The sequence below is a fragment of the Ambystoma mexicanum genome, unplaced genomic scaffold (genome assembly GCF_040938575.1).
Source record: "Ambystoma mexicanum isolate Mex_15411 unplaced genomic scaffold, UKY_AmexF1_1 Mex_scaf1, whole genome shotgun sequence".
Taxonomy (NCBI): domain Eukaryota; kingdom Metazoa; phylum Chordata; class Amphibia; order Caudata; family Ambystomatidae; genus Ambystoma; species Ambystoma mexicanum.
The window spans coordinates 4,001,153-4,020,017 of record NW_027182324.1 but is presented as its reverse complement, the minus strand read 5'-3'; the positions used below and the strand labels follow the sequence as shown (position 1 = coordinate 4,020,017).

At 40.9% G+C, this 18,865-nt stretch overlaps 1 non-coding gene across 1 annotated transcript; it reads right to left on the bottom strand.

Annotated features, from left to right (window-relative positions):
- Window positions 1-9,051: 9,051 nt before the first annotated feature.
- On the bottom strand, window positions 9,052-9,125 carry TRNAT-AGU (transfer RNA threonine (anticodon AGU)). The gene has a single exon. It is a non-coding gene; the product is annotated as a tRNA-Thr (tRNA).
- Between the last annotated feature and the right edge of the window lie 9,740 nt (window positions 9,126-18,865).

Here is an 18,865-nt window from a genome sequence, read left to right as displayed (position 1 = left end):
GAAAATCAAGTTTCAAATGGGCAGTGATCCCTGTGCCTGGATAGCTCAGTCGGTAGAGCATCAGACTTTTAATCTGAGGGTCCAGGGTTCAAGTCCCTGTTCAGGCGTACCTTTGCTTCTTTTACAAAAAATTAAGCAGGAAATATGAATTGCTCATTCTAATATGTGCTATTTCTGATGGCATCGCAACCTTGGGCAATATGACTCTAAGGTAGTGGAGTCCAGAGTTCTTGGATGCTTTGCCAACATATCCAAGCCTGACTGTGCTTCTAAATAGCATGAAATAGCAATCTTTGTACAAAGTTTTAATATTGGGGAGACAGATTGGTCGAAAAAAAGCAGACAGGCGCTGCTGAGATTCTAACTCAGGATCTCCTGTTTACTAGACAGGCGCTTTAACCAACTAAGCCACAGCACCTTTTTTGCATCTGGTCTCCTTTCCTTCCTCGTGTAATCATTTAGAAGTGAAATCCACTTTTTTAAGGCTGGGCTTCTGTTGCAATATAACTTTTCAAAATGTTTTCCAATTGACTGAAACTCCATTGCACAAAACGAGCATGTCATTAATCGTCGATTTAGAGTGGACTGCATTGCCCAGTGTGTGCATTGAGGAGCACATGTTCGTATTTACTGGGGAGCAAGTTTGCACTCATGAATGTGGCAAAACATTCAAATCCGTAAGTGGGTGAACATTAAAGTCCTAGATGCTGCAAATCTCTATATCTGGATACGGAATGACTGAAAAAAGTTATGTCTCCAGTGTCAAAATGTGTGTAATGCACTAGTAATTCATTTCCTTTATTGACCAGTGAGGTAGCCATGTATGGAGGTGCTGTAGAGTGAAAATCAAGTTTCAAATGGCAGTGATCCATGTGCATGGATAGCTCAGTCGGTAGAGCATCAGACTTTTAATCTGAGGGTCCAGGGTTCAAGTCCCTGTTCAGGCGTACCTTTGCTTCTTTTACAAAAAATTAAGCAGGAAATATGAATTGCTCATTCTAATATGTGCTATTTCTGATGGCATCGCAACCTTGGGCAATATGACTCTAAGGTAGTGGAGTCCAGAGTTCTTGGATGCTTTGCCAACATATCAAGCCTGACTGTGCTTCTAAATAGCATGAAATAGCAATCTTTGTACAAAGTTTTAATATTGGGGAGACAGATTGGTCGAAAAAAAGCAGACAGGCGCTGCTGAGATTCTAACTCAGGATCTCCTGTTTACTAGACAGGCGCTTTAACCAACTAAGCCACAGCACCTTTTTTGCATCTGGTCTCCTTTCCTTCCTCATGTAATCATTTAGAAGTGAAATCCACTTTTTTAAGGCTGGGCTTCTGTTGCAATATAACTTTTCAAAATGTTTTCCAATTGACTGAAACTCCATTGCACAAAACGAGCATGTCATTAATCGTCGATTTAGAGTGGACTGCATTGCCCAGTGTGTGCATTGAGGAGCACATGTTCGTATTTACTGGGGAGCAAGTTTGCACTCATGAATGTGGCAAAACATTCAAATCCGTAAGTGGGTGAACATTAAAGTCCTAGATGCTGCAAATCTCTATATCTGGATACGGAATGACTGAAAAAAGTTATGTCTCCAGTGTCAAAATGTGTGTAATGCACTAGTAATTCATTTCCTTTATTGACCAGTGAGGTAGCCATGTATGGAGGTGCTGTAGAGTGAAAATCAAGTTTCAAATGGGCAGTGATCCCTGTGCCTGGATAGCTCAGTCGGTAGAGCATCAGACTTTTAATCTGAGGGTCCAGGGTTCAAGTCCCTGTTCAGGCGTACCTTTGCTTCTTTTACAAAAAATTAAGCAGGAAATATGAATTGCTCATTCTAATATGTGCTGTTTCTGATGGCATCGCAACCTTGGGCAATATGACTCTAAGGTAGTGGAGTCCAGAGTTCTTGGATGCTTTGCCAACATTTCAAGCCTGACTGTGCTTCTAAATAGCATGAAATAGCAATCTTTGTACAAAGTTTTAATATTGGGGAGACAGATTGGTCGAAAAAAAAGCAGACAGGCGCTGCTGAGATTCGAACTCAGGATCTCCTGTTTACTAGACAGGCGCTTTAACCAACTAAGCCACAGCCCCTTTTTTGCATCTGGTCTCCTTTCCTTCCTCATGTAATCAATCAGAAGTGAAATCCACTTTTTTAAGGCTGGGCTTCTGTTGCAATATAAATTTTCAAAATGTTTTCAAATTGACTGAAACTCCATTGCACAAAACGAGCATGTCATTAATCGTCGATTTAGAGTGGACTGCATTGCCCAGTGTGTGCATTGAGGAGCACATGTTCGTCTTTACTGGGGAGCAAGTTTGCACTCATGAATGTGGCAAAACATTCAAATCCGTAAGTGGGTGAACATTAAAGTCCTAGATGCTGCAAATCTCTATATCTGGATACGGAATGACTGAAAAAAGTTATGTCTCCAGTGTCAAAATGTGTGTAATGCACTAGTAATTCATTTCCTTTATTGACCAGTGAGGTAACTTTTCAAAATGTTTTCCAATTGACTGAAACTCCATTGCACAAAACGAGCATGTCATTAATCGTCGATTTAGAGTGGACTGCATTGCCCAGTGTGTGCATTGAGGAGCACATGTTCGTATTTACTGGGGAGCAAGTTTGCACTCATGAATGTGGCAAAACATTCAAATCCGTAAGTGGGTGAACATTAAAGTCCTAGATGCTGCAAATCTCTATATCTGGATACGGAATGACTGAAAAAAGTTATGTCTCCAGTGTCAAAATGTGTGTAATGCACTAGTAATTCATTTCCTTTATTGACCAGTGAGGTAGCCATGTATGGAGGTGCTGTAGAGTGAAAATCAAGTTTCAAATGGCAGTGATCCATGTGCATGGATAGCTCAGTCGGTAGAGCATCAGACTTTTAATCTGAGGGTCCAGGGTTCAAGTCCCTGTTCAGGCGTACCTTTGCTTCTTTTACAAAAAATTAAGCAGGAAATATGAATTGCTCATTCTAATATGTGCTATTTCTGATGGCATCGCAACCTTGGGCAATATGACTCTAAGGTAGTGGAGTCCAGAGTTCTTGGATGCTTTGCCAACATATCAAGCCTGACTGTGCTTCTAAATAGCATGAAATAGCAATCTTTGTACAAAGTTTTAATATTGGGGAGACAGATTGGTCGAAAAAAAGCAGACAGGCGCTGCTGAGATTCTAACTCAGGATCTCCTGTTTACTAGACAGGCGCTTTAACCAACTAAGCCACAGCACCTTTTTTGCATCTGGTCTCCTTTCCTTCCTCATGTAATCATTTAGAAGTGAAATCCACTTTTTTAAGGCTGGGCTTCTGTTGCAATATAACTTTTCAAAATGTTTTCCAATTGACTGAAACTCCATTGCACAAAACGAGCATGTCATTAATCGTCGATTTAGAGTGGACTGCATTGCCCAGTGTGTGCATTGAGGAGCACATGTTCGTATTTACTGGGGAGCAAGTTTGCACTCATGAATGTGGCAAAACATTCAAATCCGTAAGTGGGTGAACATTAAAGTCCTAGATGCTGCAAATCTCTATATCTGGATACGGAATGACTGAAAAAAGTTATGTCTCCAGTGTCAAAATGTGTGTAATGCACTAGTAATTCATTTCCTTTATTGACCAGTGAGGTAGCCATGTATGGAGGTGCTGTAGAGTGAAAATCAAGTTTCAAATGGGCAGTGATCCCTGTGCCTGGATAGCTCAGTCGGTAGAGCATCAGACTTTTAATTTGAGGGTCCAGGGTTCAAGTCCCTGTTCAGGCGTACCTTTGCTTCTTTTACAAAAAATTAAGCAGGAAATATGAATTGCTCATTCTAATATGTGCTGTTTCTGATGGCATCGCAACCTTGGGCAATATGACTCTAAGGTAGTGGAGTCCAGAGTTCTTGGATGCTTTGCCAACATTTCAAGCCTGACTGTGCTTCTAAATAGCATGAAATAGCAATCTTTGTACAAAGTTTTAATATTGGGGAGACAGATTGGTCGAAAAAAAAGCAGACAGGCGCTGCTGAGATTCGAACTCAGGATCTCCTGTTTACTAGACAGGCGCTTTAACCAACTAAGCCACAGCCCCTTTTTTGCATCTGGTCTCCTTTCCTTCCTCATGTAATCAATCAGAAGTGAAATCCACTTTTTTAAGGCTGGGCTTCTGTTGCAATATAAATTTTCAAAATGTTTTCAAATTGACTGAAACTCCATTGCACAAAACGAGCATGTCATTAATCGTCGATTTAGAGTGGACTGCATTGCCCAGTGTGTGCATTGAGGAGCACATGTTCGTCTTTACTGGGGAGCAAGTTTGCACTCATGAATGTGGCAAAACATTCAAATCCGTAAGTGGGTGAACATTAAAGTCCTAGATGCTGCAAATCTCTATATCTGGATACGGAATGACTGAAAAAAGTTATGTCTCCAGTGTCAAAATGTGTGTAATGCACTAGTAATTCATTTCCTTTATTGACCAGTGAGGTAGCCATGTATGGAGGTGCTGTAGAGTGAAAATCAAGTTTCAAATGGCAGTGATTCATGTGCATGGATAGCTCAGTCGGTAGAGCATCAGACTTTTAATCTGAGGGTCCAGGGTTCAAGTCCCTGTTCAGGCGTACCTTTGCTTCTTTTACAAAAAATTAAGCAGGAAATATGAATTGCTCATTCTAATATGTGCTATTTCTGATGGCATCGCAACCTTGGGCAATATGACTCTAAGGTAGTGGAGTCCAGAGTTCTTGGATGCTTTGCCAACATATCAAGCCTGACTGTGCTTCTAAATAGCATGAAATTGCAATCTTTGTACAAAGTTTTAATATTGGGGAGACAGATTGGTCGAAAAAAAGCAGACAGGCGCTGCTGAGATTCTAACTCAGGATCTCCTGTTTACTAGACAGGCGCTTTAACCAACTAAGCCACAGCACCTTTTTTGCATCTGGTCTCCTTTCCTTCCTCATGTAATCATTTAGAAGTGAAATCCACTTTTTTAAGGCTGGGCTTCTGTTGCAATATAACTTTTCAAAATGTTTTCCAATTGACTGAAACTCCATTGCACAAAACGAGCATGTCATTAATCGTCGATTTAGAGTGGACTGCATTGCCCAGTGTGTGCATTGAGGAGCACATGTTCGTATTTACTGGGGAGCAAGTTTGCACTCATGAATGTGGCAAAACATTCAAATCCGTAAGTGGGTGAACATTAAAGTCCTAGATGCTGCAAATCTCTATATCTGGATACGGAATGACTGAAAAAAGTTATGTCTCCAGTGTCAAAATGTGTGTAATGCACTAGTAATTCATTTCCTTTATTGACCAGTGAGGTAGCCATGTATGGAGGTGCTGTAGAGTGAAAATCAAGTTTCAAATGGGCAGTGATCCCTGTGCCTGGATAGCTCAGTCGGTAGAGCATCAGACTTTTAATCTGAGGGTCCAGGGTTCAAGTCCCTGTTCAGGTGTACCTTTGCTTCTTTTACAAAAAATTAAGCAGGAAATATGAATTGCTCATTCTAATATGTGCTGTTTCTGATGGCATCGCAACCTTGGGCAATATGACTCTAAGGTAGTGGAGTCCAGAGTTCTTGGATGCTTTGCCAACATTTCAAGCCTGACTGTGCTTCTAAATAGCATGAAATAGCAATCTTTGTACAAAGTTTTAATATTGGGGAGACAGATTGGTCGAAAAAAAAGCAGACAGGCGCTGCTGAGATTCGAACTCAGGATCTCCTGTTTACTAGACAGGCGCTTTAACCAACTAAGCCACAGCCCCTTTTTTGCATCTGGTCTCCTTTCCTTCCTCATGTAATCAATCAGAAGTGAAATCCACTTTTTTAAGGCTGGGCTTCTGTTGCAATATAACTTTTCAAAATGTTTTCCAATTGACTGAAACTCCATTGCACAAAACGAGCATGTCATTAATCGTCGATTTAGAGTGGACTGCATTGCCCAGTGTGTGCATTGAGGAGCACATGTTCGTCTTTACTGGGGAGCAAGTTTGCACTCATGAATGTGGCAAAACATTCAAATCCGTAAGTGGGTGAACATTAAAGTCCTAGATGCTGCAAATCTCTATATCTGGATACGGAATGACTGAAAAAAGTTATGTCTCCAGTGTCAAAATGTGTGTAATGCACTAGTAATTCATTTCCTTTATTGACCAGTGAGGTAGCCATGTATGGAGGTGCTGTAGAGTGAAAATCAAGTTTCAAATGGGCAGTGATCCCTGTGACTGGATAGCTCAGTCGGTAGAGCATCAGACTTTTAATCTGAGGGTCCAGGGTTCAAGTCCCTGTTCAGGCGTACCTTTGCTTCTTTTACAAAAAATTAAGCAGGAAATATGAATTGCTCATTCTAATATGTGCTATTTCTGATGGCATCGCAACCTTGGGCAATATGACTCTAAGGTAGTGGAGTCCAGAGTTCTTGGATGCTTTGCCAACATATCAAGCCTGACTGTGCTTCTAAATAGCATGAAATAGCAATCTTTGTACAAAGTTTTAATATTGGGGAGACAGATTGGTCGAAAAAAAGCAGACATGCGCTGCTGAGATTCTAACTCAGGATCTCCTGTTTACTAGACAGGCGCTTTAACCAACTAAGCCACAGCACCTTTTTTGCATCTGGTCTCCTTTCCTTCCTCGTGTAATCATTTAGAAGTGAAATCCACTTTTTTAAGGCTGGGCTTCTGTTGCAATATAACTTTTCAAAATGTTTTCCAATTGACTGAAACTCCATTGCACAAAACGAGCATGTCATTAATCGTCGATTTAGAGTGGACTGCATTGCCCAGTGTGTGCATTGAGGAGCACATGTTCGTATTTACTGGGGAGCAAGTTTGCACTCATGAATGTGGCAAAACATTCAAATCCGTAAGTGGGTGAACATTAAAGTCCTAGATGCTGCAAATCTCTATATCTGGATACGGAATGACTGAAAAAAGTTATGTCTCCAGTGTCAAAATGTGTGTAATGCACTAGTAATTCATTTCCTTTATTGACCAGTGAGGTAGCCATGTATGGAGGTGCTGTAGAGTGAAAATCAAGTTTCAAATGGCAGTGGTCCATGTGCATGGATAGCTCAGTCGGTAGAACATCAGACTTTTAATCTGAGGGTCCAGGGTTCAAGTCCCTGTTCAGGCGTACCTTTGCTTCTTTTACAAAAAATTAAGCAGGAAATATGAATTGCTCATTCTAATATGTGCTATTTCTGATGGCATCGCAACCTTGGGCAATATGACTCTAAGGTAGTGGAGTCCAGAGTTCTTGGATGCTTTGCCAACATATCAAGCCTGACTGTGCTTCTAAATAGCATGAAATAGCAATCTTTGTACAAAGTTTTAATATTGGGGAGACAGATTGGTCGAAAAAAAGCAGACATGCGCTGCTGAGATTCTAACTCAGGATCTCCTGTTTACTAGACAGGCGCTTTAACCAACTAAGCCACAGCACCTTTTTTGCATCTGGTCTCCTTTCCTTCCTCGTGTAATCATTTAGAAGTGAAATCCACTTTTTTAAGGCTGGGCTTCTGTTGCAATATAACTTTTCAAAATGTTTTCCAATTGACTGAAACTCCATTGCACAAAACGAGCATGTCATTAATCGTCGATTTAGAGTGGACTGCATTGCCCAGTGTGTGCATTGAGGAGCACATGTTCGTATTTACTGGGGAGCAAGTTTGCACTCATGAATGTGGCAAAACATTCAAATCCGTAAGTGGGTGAACATTAAAGTCCTAGATGCTGCAAATCTCTATATCTGGATACGGAATGACTGAAAAAAGTTATGTCTCCAGTGTCAAAATGTGTGTAATGCACTAGTAATTCATTTCCTTTATTGACCAGTGAGGTAGCCATGTATGGAGGTGCTGTAGAGTGAAAATCAAGTTTCAAATGGCAGTGATCCATGTGCATGGATAGCTCAGTCGGTAGAGCATCAGACTTTTAATCTGAGGGTCCAGGGTTCAAGTCCCTGTTCAGGCGTACCTTTGCTTCTTTTACAAAAAATTAAGCAGGAAATATGAATTGCTCATTCTAATATGTGCTATTTCTGATGGCATCGCAACCTTGGGCAATATGACTCTAAGGTAGTGGAGTCCAGAGTTCTTGGATGCTTTGCCAACATATCAAGCCTGACTGTGCTTCTAAATAGCATGAAATAGCAATCTTTGTACAAAGTTTTAATATTGGGGAGACAGATTGGTCGAAAAAAAGCAGACAGGCGCTGCTGAGATTCTAACTCAGGATCTCCTGTTTACTAGACAGGCGCTTTAACCAACTAAGCCACAGCACCTTTTTTGCATCTGGTCTCCTTTCCTTCCTCATGTAATCATTTAGAAGTGAAATCCACTTTTTTAAGGCTGGGCTTCTGTTGCAATATAACTTTTCAAAATGTTTTCCAATTGACTGAAACTCCATTGCACAAAACGAGCATGTCATTAATCGTCGATTTAGAGTGGACTGCATTGCCCTGTGTGTGCATTGAGGAGCACATGTTCGTATTTACTGGGGAGCAAGTTTGCACTCATGAATGTGGCAAAACATTCAAATCCGTAAGTGGGTGAACATTAAAGTCCTAGATGCTGCAAATCTCTATATCTGGATACGGAATGACTGAAAAAAGTTATGTCTCCAGTGTCAAAATGTGTGTAATGCACTAGTAATTCATTTCCTTTATTGACCAGTGAGGTAGCCATGTATGGAGGTGCTGTAGAGTGAAAATCAAGTTTCAAATGGCAGTGATCCATGTGCCTGGATAGCTCAGTCGGTAGAGCATCAGACTTTTAATCTGAGGGTCCAGGGTTCAAGTCCCTGTTCAGGCGTACCTTTGCTTCTTTTACAAAAAATTAAGCAGGAAATATGAATTGCTCATTCTAATATGTGCTATTTCTGATGGCATCGCAACCTTGGGCAATATGACTCTAAGGTAGTGGAGTCCAGAGTTCTTGGATGCTTTGCCAACATATGAAGCCTGACTGTGCTTCTAAATAGCATGAAATAGCAATCTTTGTACAAAGTTTTAATATTGGGGAGACAGATTGGTCGAAAAAAAGCAGACAGGCGCTGCTGAGATTCGAACTCAGGATCTCCTGTTTACTAGACAGGCGCTTTAACCAACTAAGCCACAGCACCTTTTTTGCATCTGGTCTCCTTTCCTTCCTCATGTAATCATTTAGAAGTGAAATCCACTTTTTTAAGGCTGGGCTTCTGTTGCAATATAACTTTTCAAAATGTTTTCCAATTGACTGAAACTCCATTGCACAAAACAAGCATGTCATTAATCGTCGATTTAGAGTGGACTGCATTGCCCAGTGTGTGCATTGAGGAGCACATGTTCGTCTTTACTGGGGAGCAAGTTTGCACTCATGAATGTGGCAAAACATTCAAATCCGTAAGTGGGTGAACATTAAAGTCCTAGATGCTGCAAATCTCTATATCTGGATACGGAATGACTGAAAAAAGTTATGTCTCCAGTGTCGAAATGTGTGTAATGCACTAGTAATTCATTTCCTTTATTGACCAGTGAGGTAGCCATGTATGGAGGTGCTGTAGAGTGAAAATCAAGTTTCAAATGGGCAGTGATCCCTGTGCCTGGATAGCTCAGTCGGTAGAGCATCAGACTTTTAATCTGAGGGTCCAGGGTTCAAGTCCCTGTTCAGGCGTACCTTTGCTTCTTTTACAAAAAATTAAGCAGGAAATATGAATTGCTCATTCTAATATGTGCTGTTTCTGATGGCATCGCAACCTTGGGCAATATGACTCTAAGGTAGTGGAGTCCAGAGTTCTTGGATGCTTTGCCAACATTTCAAGCCTGACTGTGCTTCTAAATAGCATGAAATAGCAATCTTTGTACAAAGTTTTAATATTGGGGAGACAGATTGGTCGAAAAAAAAGCAGACAGGCGCTGCTGAGATTCGAACTCAGGATCTCCTGTTTACTAGACAGGCGCTTTAACCAACTAAGCCACAGCCCCTTTTTTGCATCTGGTCTCCTTTCCTTCCTCATGTAATCAATCAGAAGTGAAATCCACTTTTTTAAGGCTGGGCTTCTGTTGCAATATAACTTTTCAAAATGTTTTCCAATTGACTGAAACTCCATTGCACAAAACGAGCATGTCATTAATCGTCGATTTAGAGTGGACTGCATTGCCCAGTGTGTGCATTGAGGAGCACATGTTCGTCTTTACTGGGGAGCAAGTTTGCACTCATGAATGTGGCAAAACATTCAAATCCGTAAGTGGGTGAACATTAAAGTCCTAGATGCTGCAAATCTCTATATCTGGATACGGAATGACTGAAAAAAGTTATGTCTCCAGTGTCAAAATGTGTGTAATGCACTAGTAATTCATTTCCTTTATTGACCAGTGAGGTAGCCATGTATGGAGGTGCTGTAGAGTGAAAATCAAGTTTCAAATGGGCAGTGATCCCTGTCCCTGGATAGCTCAGTCGGTAGAACATCAGACTTTTAATCTGAGGGTCCAGGGTTCAAGTCCCTGTTCAGGCGTACCTTTGCTTCTTTTACAAAAAATTAAGCAGGAAATATGAATTGCTCATTCTAATATGTGCTATTTCTGATGGCATCGCAACCTTGGGCAATATGACTCTAAGGTAGTGGAGTCCAGAGTTCTTGGATGCTTTGCCAACATATCCAAGCCTGACTGTGCTTCTAAATAGCATGAAATAGCAATCTTTGTACAAAGTTTTAATATTGGGGAGACAGATTGGTCGAAAAAAAGCAGACAGGCGCTGCTGAGATTCTAACTCAGGATCTCCTGTTTACTAGACAGGCGCTTTAACCAACTAAGCCACAGCACCTTTTTTGCATCTGGTCTCCTTTCCTTCCTCGTGTAATCATTTAGAAGTGAAATCCACTTTTTTAAGGCTGGGCTTCTGTTGCAATATAACTTTTCAAAATGTTTTCCAATTGACTGAAACTCCATTGCACAAAACGAGCATGTCATTAATCGTCGATTTAGAGTGGACTGCATTGCCCAGTGTGTGCATTGAGGAGCACATGTTCGTATTTACTGGGGAGCAAGTTTGCACTCATGAATGTGGCAAAACATTCAAATCCGTAAGTGGGTGAACATTAAAGTCCTAGATGCTGCAAATCTCTATATCTGGATACGGAATGACTGAAAAAAGTTATGTCTCCAGTGTCAAAATGTGTGTAATGCACTAGTAATTCATTTCCTTTATTGACCAGTGAGGTAGCCATGTATGGAGGTGCTGTAGAGTGAAAATCAAGTTTCAAATGGCAGTGATCCATGTGCATGGATAGCTCAGTCGGTAGAGCATCAGACTTTTAATCTGAGGGTCCAGGGTTCAAGTCCCTGTTCAGGCGTACCTTTGCTTCTTTTACAAAAAATTAAGCAGGAAATATGAATTGCTCATTCTAATATGTGCTATTTCTGATGGCATCGCAACCTTGGGCAATATGACTCTAAGGTAGTGGAGTCCAGAGTTCTTGGATGCTTTGCCAACATATCAAGCCTGACTGTGCTTCTAAATAGCATGAAATAGCAATCTTTGTACAAAGTTTTAATATTGGGGAGACAGATTGGTCGAAAAAAAGCAGACAGGCGCTGCTGAGATTCTAACTCAGGATCTCCTGTTTACTAGACAGGCGCTTTAACCAACTAAGCCACAGCACCTTTTTTGCATCTGGTCTCCTTTCCTTCCTCATGTAATCATTTAGAAGTGAAATCCACTTTTTTAAGGCTGGGCTTCTGTTGCAATATAACTTTTCAAAATGTTTTCCAATTGACTGAAACTCCATTGCACAAAACGAGCATGTCATTAATCGTCGATTTAGAGTGGACTGCATTGCCCAGTGTGTGCATTGAGGAGCACATGTTCGTATTTACTGGGGAGCAAGTTTGCACTCATGAATGTGGCAAAACATTCAAATCCGTAAGTGGGTGAACATTAAAGTCCTAGATGCTGCAAATCTCTATATCTGGATACGGAATGACTGAAAAAAGTTATGTCTCCAGTGTCAAAATGTGTGTAATGCACTAGTAATTCATTTCCTTTATTGACCAGTGAGGTAGCCATGTATGGAGGTGCTGTAGAGTGAAAATCAAGTTTCAAATGGGCAGTGATCCCTGTGCCTGGATAGCTCAGTCGGTAGAGCATCAGACTTTTAATCTGAGGGTCCAGGGTTCAAGTCCCTGTTCAGGCGTACCTTTGCTTCTTTTACAAAAAATTAAGCAGGAAATATGAATTGCTCATTCTAATATGTGCTGTTTCTGATGGCATCGCAACCTTGGGCAATATGACTCTAAGGTAGTGGAGTCCAGAGTTCTTGGATGCTTTGCCAACATTTCAAGCCTGACTGTGCTTCTAAATAGCATGAAATAGCAATCTTTGTACAAAGTTTTAATATTGGGGAGACAGATTGGTCGAAAAAAAAGCAGACAGGCGCTGCTGAGATTCGAACTCAGGATCTCCTGTTTACTAGACAGGCGCTTTAACCAACTAAGCCACAGCCCCTTTTTTGCATCTGGTCTCCTTTCCTTCCTCATGTAATCAATCAGAAGTGAAATCCACTTTTTTAAGGCTGGGCTTCTGTTGCAATATAAATTTTCAAAATGTTTTCAAATTGACTGAAACTCCATTGCACAAAACGAGCATGTCATTAATCGTCGATTTAGAGTGGACTGCATTGCCCAGTGTGTGCATTGAGGAGCACATGTTCGTCTTTACTGGGGAGCAAGTTTGCACTCATGAATGTGGCAAAACATTCAAATCCGTAAGTGGGTGAACATTAAAGTCCTAGATGCTGCAAATCTCTATATCTGGATACGGAATGACTGAAAAAAGTTATGTCTCCAGTGTCAAAATGTGTGTAATGCACTAGTAATTCATTTCCTTTATTGACCAGTGAGGTAACTTTTCAAAATGTTTTCCAATTGACTGAAACTCCATTGCACAAAACGAGCATGTCATTAATCGTCGATTTAGAGTGGACTGCATTGCCCAGTGTGTGCATTGAGGAGCACATGTTCGTATTTACTGGGGAGCAAGTTTGCACTCATGAATGTGGCAAAACATTCAAATCCGTAAGTGGGTGAACATTAAAGTCCTAGATGCTGCAAATCTCTATATCTGGATACGGAATGACTGAAAAAAGTTATGTCTCCAGTGTCAAAATGTGTGTAATGCACTAGTAATTCATTTCCTTTATTGACCAGTGAGGTAGCCATGTATGGAGGTGCTGTAGAGTGAAAATCAAGTTTCAAATGGCAGTGATCCATGTGCATGGATAGCTCAGTCGGTAGAGCATCAGACTTTTAATCTGAGGGTCCAGGGTTCAAGTCCCTGTTCAGGCGTACCTTTGCTTCTTTTACAAAAAATTAAGCAGGAAATATGAATTGCTCATTCTAATATGTGCTATTTCTGATGGCATCGCAACCTTGGGCAATATGACTCTAAGGTAGTGGAGTCCAGAGTTCTTGGATGCTTTGCCAACATATCAAGCCTGACTGTGCTTCTAAATAGCATGAAATAGCAATCTTTGTACAAAGTTTTAATATTGGGGAGACAGATTGGTCGAAAAAAAGCAGACAGGCGCTGCTGAGATTCTAACTCAGGATCTCCTGTTTACTAGACAGGCGCTTTAACCAACTAAGCCACAGCACCTTTTTTGCATCTGGTCTCCTTTCCTTCCTCATGTAATCATTTAGAAGTGAAATCCACTTTTTTAAGGCTGGGCTTCTGTTGCAATATAACTTTTCAAAATGTTTTCCAATTGACTGAAACTCCATTGCACAAAACGAGCATGTCATTAATCGTCGATTTAGAGTGGACTGCATTGCCCAGTGTGTGCATTGAGGAGCACATGTTCGTATTTACTGGGGAGCAAGTTTGCACTCATGAATGTGGCAAAACATTCAAATCCGTAAGTGGGTGAACATTAAAGTCCTAGATGCTGCAAATCTCTATATCTGGATACGGAATGACTGAAAAAAGTTATGTCTCCAGTGTCAAAATGTGTGTAATGCACTAGTAATTCATTTCCTTTATTGACCAGTGAGGTAGCCATGTATGGAGGTGCTGTAGAGTGAAAATCAAGTTTCAAATGGGCAGTGATCCCTGTGCCTGGATAGCTCAGTCGGTAGAGCATCAGACTTTTAATCTGAGGGTCCAGGGTTCAAGTCCCTGTTCAGGCGTACCTTTGCTTCTTTTACAAAAAATTAAGCAGGAAATATGAATTGCTCATTCTAATATGTGCTGTTTCTGATGGCATCGCAACCTTGGGCAATATGACTCTAAGGTAGTGGAGTCCAGAGTTCTTGGATGCTTTGCCAACATTTCAAGCCTGACTGTGCTTCTAAATAGCATGAAATAGCAATCTTTGTACAAAGTTTTAATATTGGGGAGACAGATTGGTCGAAAAAAAAGCAGACAGGCGCTGCTGAGATTCGAACTCAGGATCTCCTGTTTACTAGACAGGCGCTTTAACCAACTAAGCCACAGCCCCTTTTTTGCATCTGGTCTCCTTTCCTTCCTCATGTAATCAATCAGAAGTGAAATCCACTTTTTTAAGGCTGGGCTTCTGTTGCAATATAAATTTTCAAAATGTTTTCAAATTGACTGAAACTCCATTGCACAAAACGAGCATGTCATTAATCGTCGATTTAGAGTGGACTGCATTGCCCAGTGTGTGCATTGAGGAGCACATGTTCGTCTTTACTGGGGAGCAAGTTTGCACTCATGAATGTGGCAAAACATTCAAATCCGTAAGTGGGTGAACATTAAAGTCCTAGATGCTGCAAATCTCTATATCTGGATACGGAATGACTGAAAAAAGTTATGTCTCCAGTGTCAAAATGTGTGTAATGCACTAGTAATTCATTTCCTTTATTGACCAGTGAGGTAGCCATGTATGGAGGTGCTGTAGAGTGAAAATCAAGTTTCAAATGGCAGTGATTCATGTGCATGGATAGCTCAGTCGGTAGAGCATCAGACTTTTAATCTGAGGGTCCAGGGTTCAAGTCCCTGTTCAGGCGTACCTTTGCTTCTTTTACAAAAAATTAAGCAGGAAATATGAATTGCTCATTCTAATATGTGCTATTTCTGATGGCATCGCAACCTTGGGCAATATGACTCTAAGGTAGTGGAGTCCAGAGTTCTTGGATGCTTTGCCAACATATCAAGCCTGACTGTGCTTCTAAATAGCATGAAATTGCAATCTTTGTACAAAGTTTTAATATTGGGGAGACAGATTGGTCGAAAAAAAGCAGACAGGCGCTGCTGAGATTCTAACTCAGGATCTCCTGTTTACTAGACAGGCGCTTTAACCAACTAAGCCACAGCACCTTTTTTGCATCTGGTCTCCTTTCCTTCCTCATGTAATCATTTAGAAGTGAAATCCACTTTTTTAAGGCTGGGCTTCTGTTGCAATATAACTTTTCAAAATGTTTTCCAATTGACTGAAACTCCATTGCACAAAACGAGCATGTCATTAATCGTCGATTTAGAGTGGACTGCATTGCCCAGTGTGTGCATTGAGGAGCACATGTTCGTATTTACTGGGGAGCAAGTTTGCACTCATGAATGTGGCAAAACATTCAAATCCGTAAGTGGGTGAACATTAAAGTCCTAGATGCTGCAAATCTCTATATCTGGATACGGAATGACTGAAAAAAGTTATGTCTCCAGTGTCGAAATGTGTGTAATGCACTAGTAATTCATTTCCTTTATTGACCAGTGAGGTAGCCATGTATGGAGGTGCTGTAGAGTGAAAATCAAGTTTCAAATGGGCAGTGATCCCTGTGCCTGGATAGCTCAGTCGGTAGAGCATCAGACTTTTAATCTGAGGGTCCAGGGTTCAAGTCCCTGTTCAGGTGTACCTTTGCTTCTTTTACAAAAAATTAAGCAGGAAATATGAATTGCTCATTCTAATATGTGCTGTTTCTGATGGCATCGCAACCTTGGGCAATATGACTCTAAGGTAGTGGAGTCCAGAGTTCTTGGATGCTTTGCCAACATTTCAAGCCTGACTGTGCTTCTAAATAGCATGAAATAGCAATCTTTGTACAAAGTTTTAATATTGGGGAGACAGATTGGTCGAAAAAAAAGCAGACAGGCGCTGCTGAGATTCGAACTCAGGATCTCCTGTTTACTAGACAGGCGCTTTAACCAACTAAGCCACAGCCCCTTTTTTGCATCTGGTCTCCTTTCCTTCCTCATGTAATCAATCAGAAGTGAAATCCACTTTTTTAAGGCTGGGCTTCTGTTGCAATATAACTTTTCAAAATGTTTTCCAATTGACTGAAACTCCATTGCACAAAACGAGCATGTCATTAATCGTCGATTTAGAGTGGACTGCATTGCCCAGTGTGTGCATTGAGGAGCACATGTTCGTCTTTACTGGGGAGCAAGTTTGCACTCATGAATGTGGCAAAACATTCAAATCCGTAAGTGGGTGAACATTAAAGTCCTAGATGCTGCAAATCTCTATATCTGGATACGGAATGACTGAAAAAAGTTATGTCTCCAGTGTCAAAATGTGTGTAATGCACTAGTAATTCATTTCCTTTATTGACCAGTGAGGTAGCCATGTATGGAGGTGCTGTAGAGTGAAAATCAAGTTTCAAATGGGCAGTGATCCCTGTGACTGGATAGCTCAGTCGGTAGAGCATCAGACTTTTAATCTGAGGGTCCAGGGTTCAAGTCCCTGTTCAGGCGTACCTTTGCTTCTTTTACAAAAAATTAAGCAGGAAATATGAATTGCTCATTCTAATATGTGCTATTTCTGATGGCATCGCAACCTTGGGCAATATGACTCTAAGGTAGTGGAGTCCAGAGTTCTTGGATGCTTTGCCAACATATCAAGCCTGACTGTGCTTCTAAATAGCATGAAATAGCAATCTTTGTACAAAGTTTTAATATTGGGGAGACAGATTGGTCGAAAAAAAGCAGACATGCGCTGCTGAGATTCTAACTCAGGATCTCCTGTTTACTAGACAGGCGCTTTAACCAACTAAGCCACAGCACCTTTTTTGCATCTGGTCTCCTTTCCTTCCTCGTGTAATCATTTAGAAGTGAAATCCACTTTTTTAAGGCTGGGCTTCTGTTGCAATATAACTTTTCAAAATGTTTTCCAATTGACTGAAACTCCATTGCACAAAACGAGCATGTCATTAATCGTCGATTTAGAGTGGACTGCATTGCCCAGTGTGTGCATTGAGGAGCACATGTTCGTATTTACTGGGGAGCAAGTTTGCACTCATGAATGTGGCAAAACATTCAAATCCGTAAGTGGGTGAACATTAAAGTCCTAGATGCTGCAAATCTCTATATCTGGATACGGAATGACTGAAAAAAGTTATGTCTCCAGTGTCAAAATGTGTGTAATGCACTAGTAATTCATTTCCTTTATTGACCAGTGAGGTAGCCATGTATGGAGGTGCTGTAGAGTGAAAATCAAGTTTCAAATGGCAGTGGTCCATGTGCATGGATAGCTCAGTCGGTAGAACATCAGACTTTTAATCTGAGGGTCCAGGGTTCAAGTCCCTGTTCAGGCGTACCTTTGCTTCTTTTACAAAAAATTAAGCAGGAAATATGAATTGCTCATTCTAATATGTGCTATTTCTGATGGCATCGCAACCTTGGGCAATATGACTCTAAGGTAGTGGAGTCCAGAGTTCTTGGATGCTTTGCCAACATATCAAGCCTGACTGTGCTTCTAAATAGCATGAAATAGCAATCTTTGTACAAAGTTTTAATATTGGGGAGACAGATTGGTCGAAAAAAAGCAGACATGCGCTGCTGAGATTCTAACTCAGGATCTCCTGTTTACTAGACAGGCGCTTTAACCAACTAAGCCACAGCACCTTTTTTGCATCTGGTCTCCTTTCCTTCCTCGTGTAATCATTTAGAAGTGAAATCCACTTTTTTAAGGCTGGGCTTCTGTTGCAATATAACTTTTCAAAATGTTTTCCAATTGACTGAAACTCCATTGCACAAAACGAGCATGTCATTAATCGTCGATTTAGAGTGGACTGCATTGCCCAGTGTGTGCATTGAGGAGCACATGTTCGTATTTACTGGGGAGCAAGTTTGCACTCATGAATGTGGCAAAACATTCAAATCCGTAAGTGGGTGAACATTAAAGTCCTAGATGCTGCAAATCTCTATATCTGGATACGGAATGACTGAAAAAAGTTATGTCTCCAGTGTCAAAATGTGTGTAATGCACTAGTAATTCATTTCCTTTATTGACCAGTGAGGTAGCCATGTATGGAGGTGCTGTAGAGTGAAAATCAAGTTTCAAATGGCAGTGATCCATGTGCATGGATAGCTCAGTCGGTAGAGCATCAGACTTTTAATCTGAGGGTCCAGGGTTCAAGTCCCTGTTCAGGCGTACCTTTGCTTCTTTTACAAAAAATTAAGCAGGAAATATGAATTGCTCATTCTAATATGTGCTATTTCTGATGGCATCGCAACCTTGGGCAATATGACTCTAAGGTAGTGGAGTCCAGAGTTCTTGGATGCTTTGCCAACATATCAAGCCTGACTGTGCTTCTAAATAGCATGAAATAGCAATCTTTGTACAAAGTTTTAATATTGGGGAGACAGATTGGTCGAAAAAAAGCAGACAGGCGCTGCTGAGATTCTAACTCAGGATCTCCTGTTTACTAGACAGGCGCTTTAACCAACTAAGCCACAGCACCTTTTTTGCATCTGGTCTCCTTTCCTTCCTCATGTAATCATTTAGAAGTGAAATCCACTTTTTTAAGGCTGGGCTTCTGTTGCAATATAACTTTTCAAAATGTTTTCCAATTGACTGAAACTCCATTGCACAAAACGAGCATGTCATTAATCGTCGATTTAGAGTGGACTGCATTGCCCTGTGTGTGCATT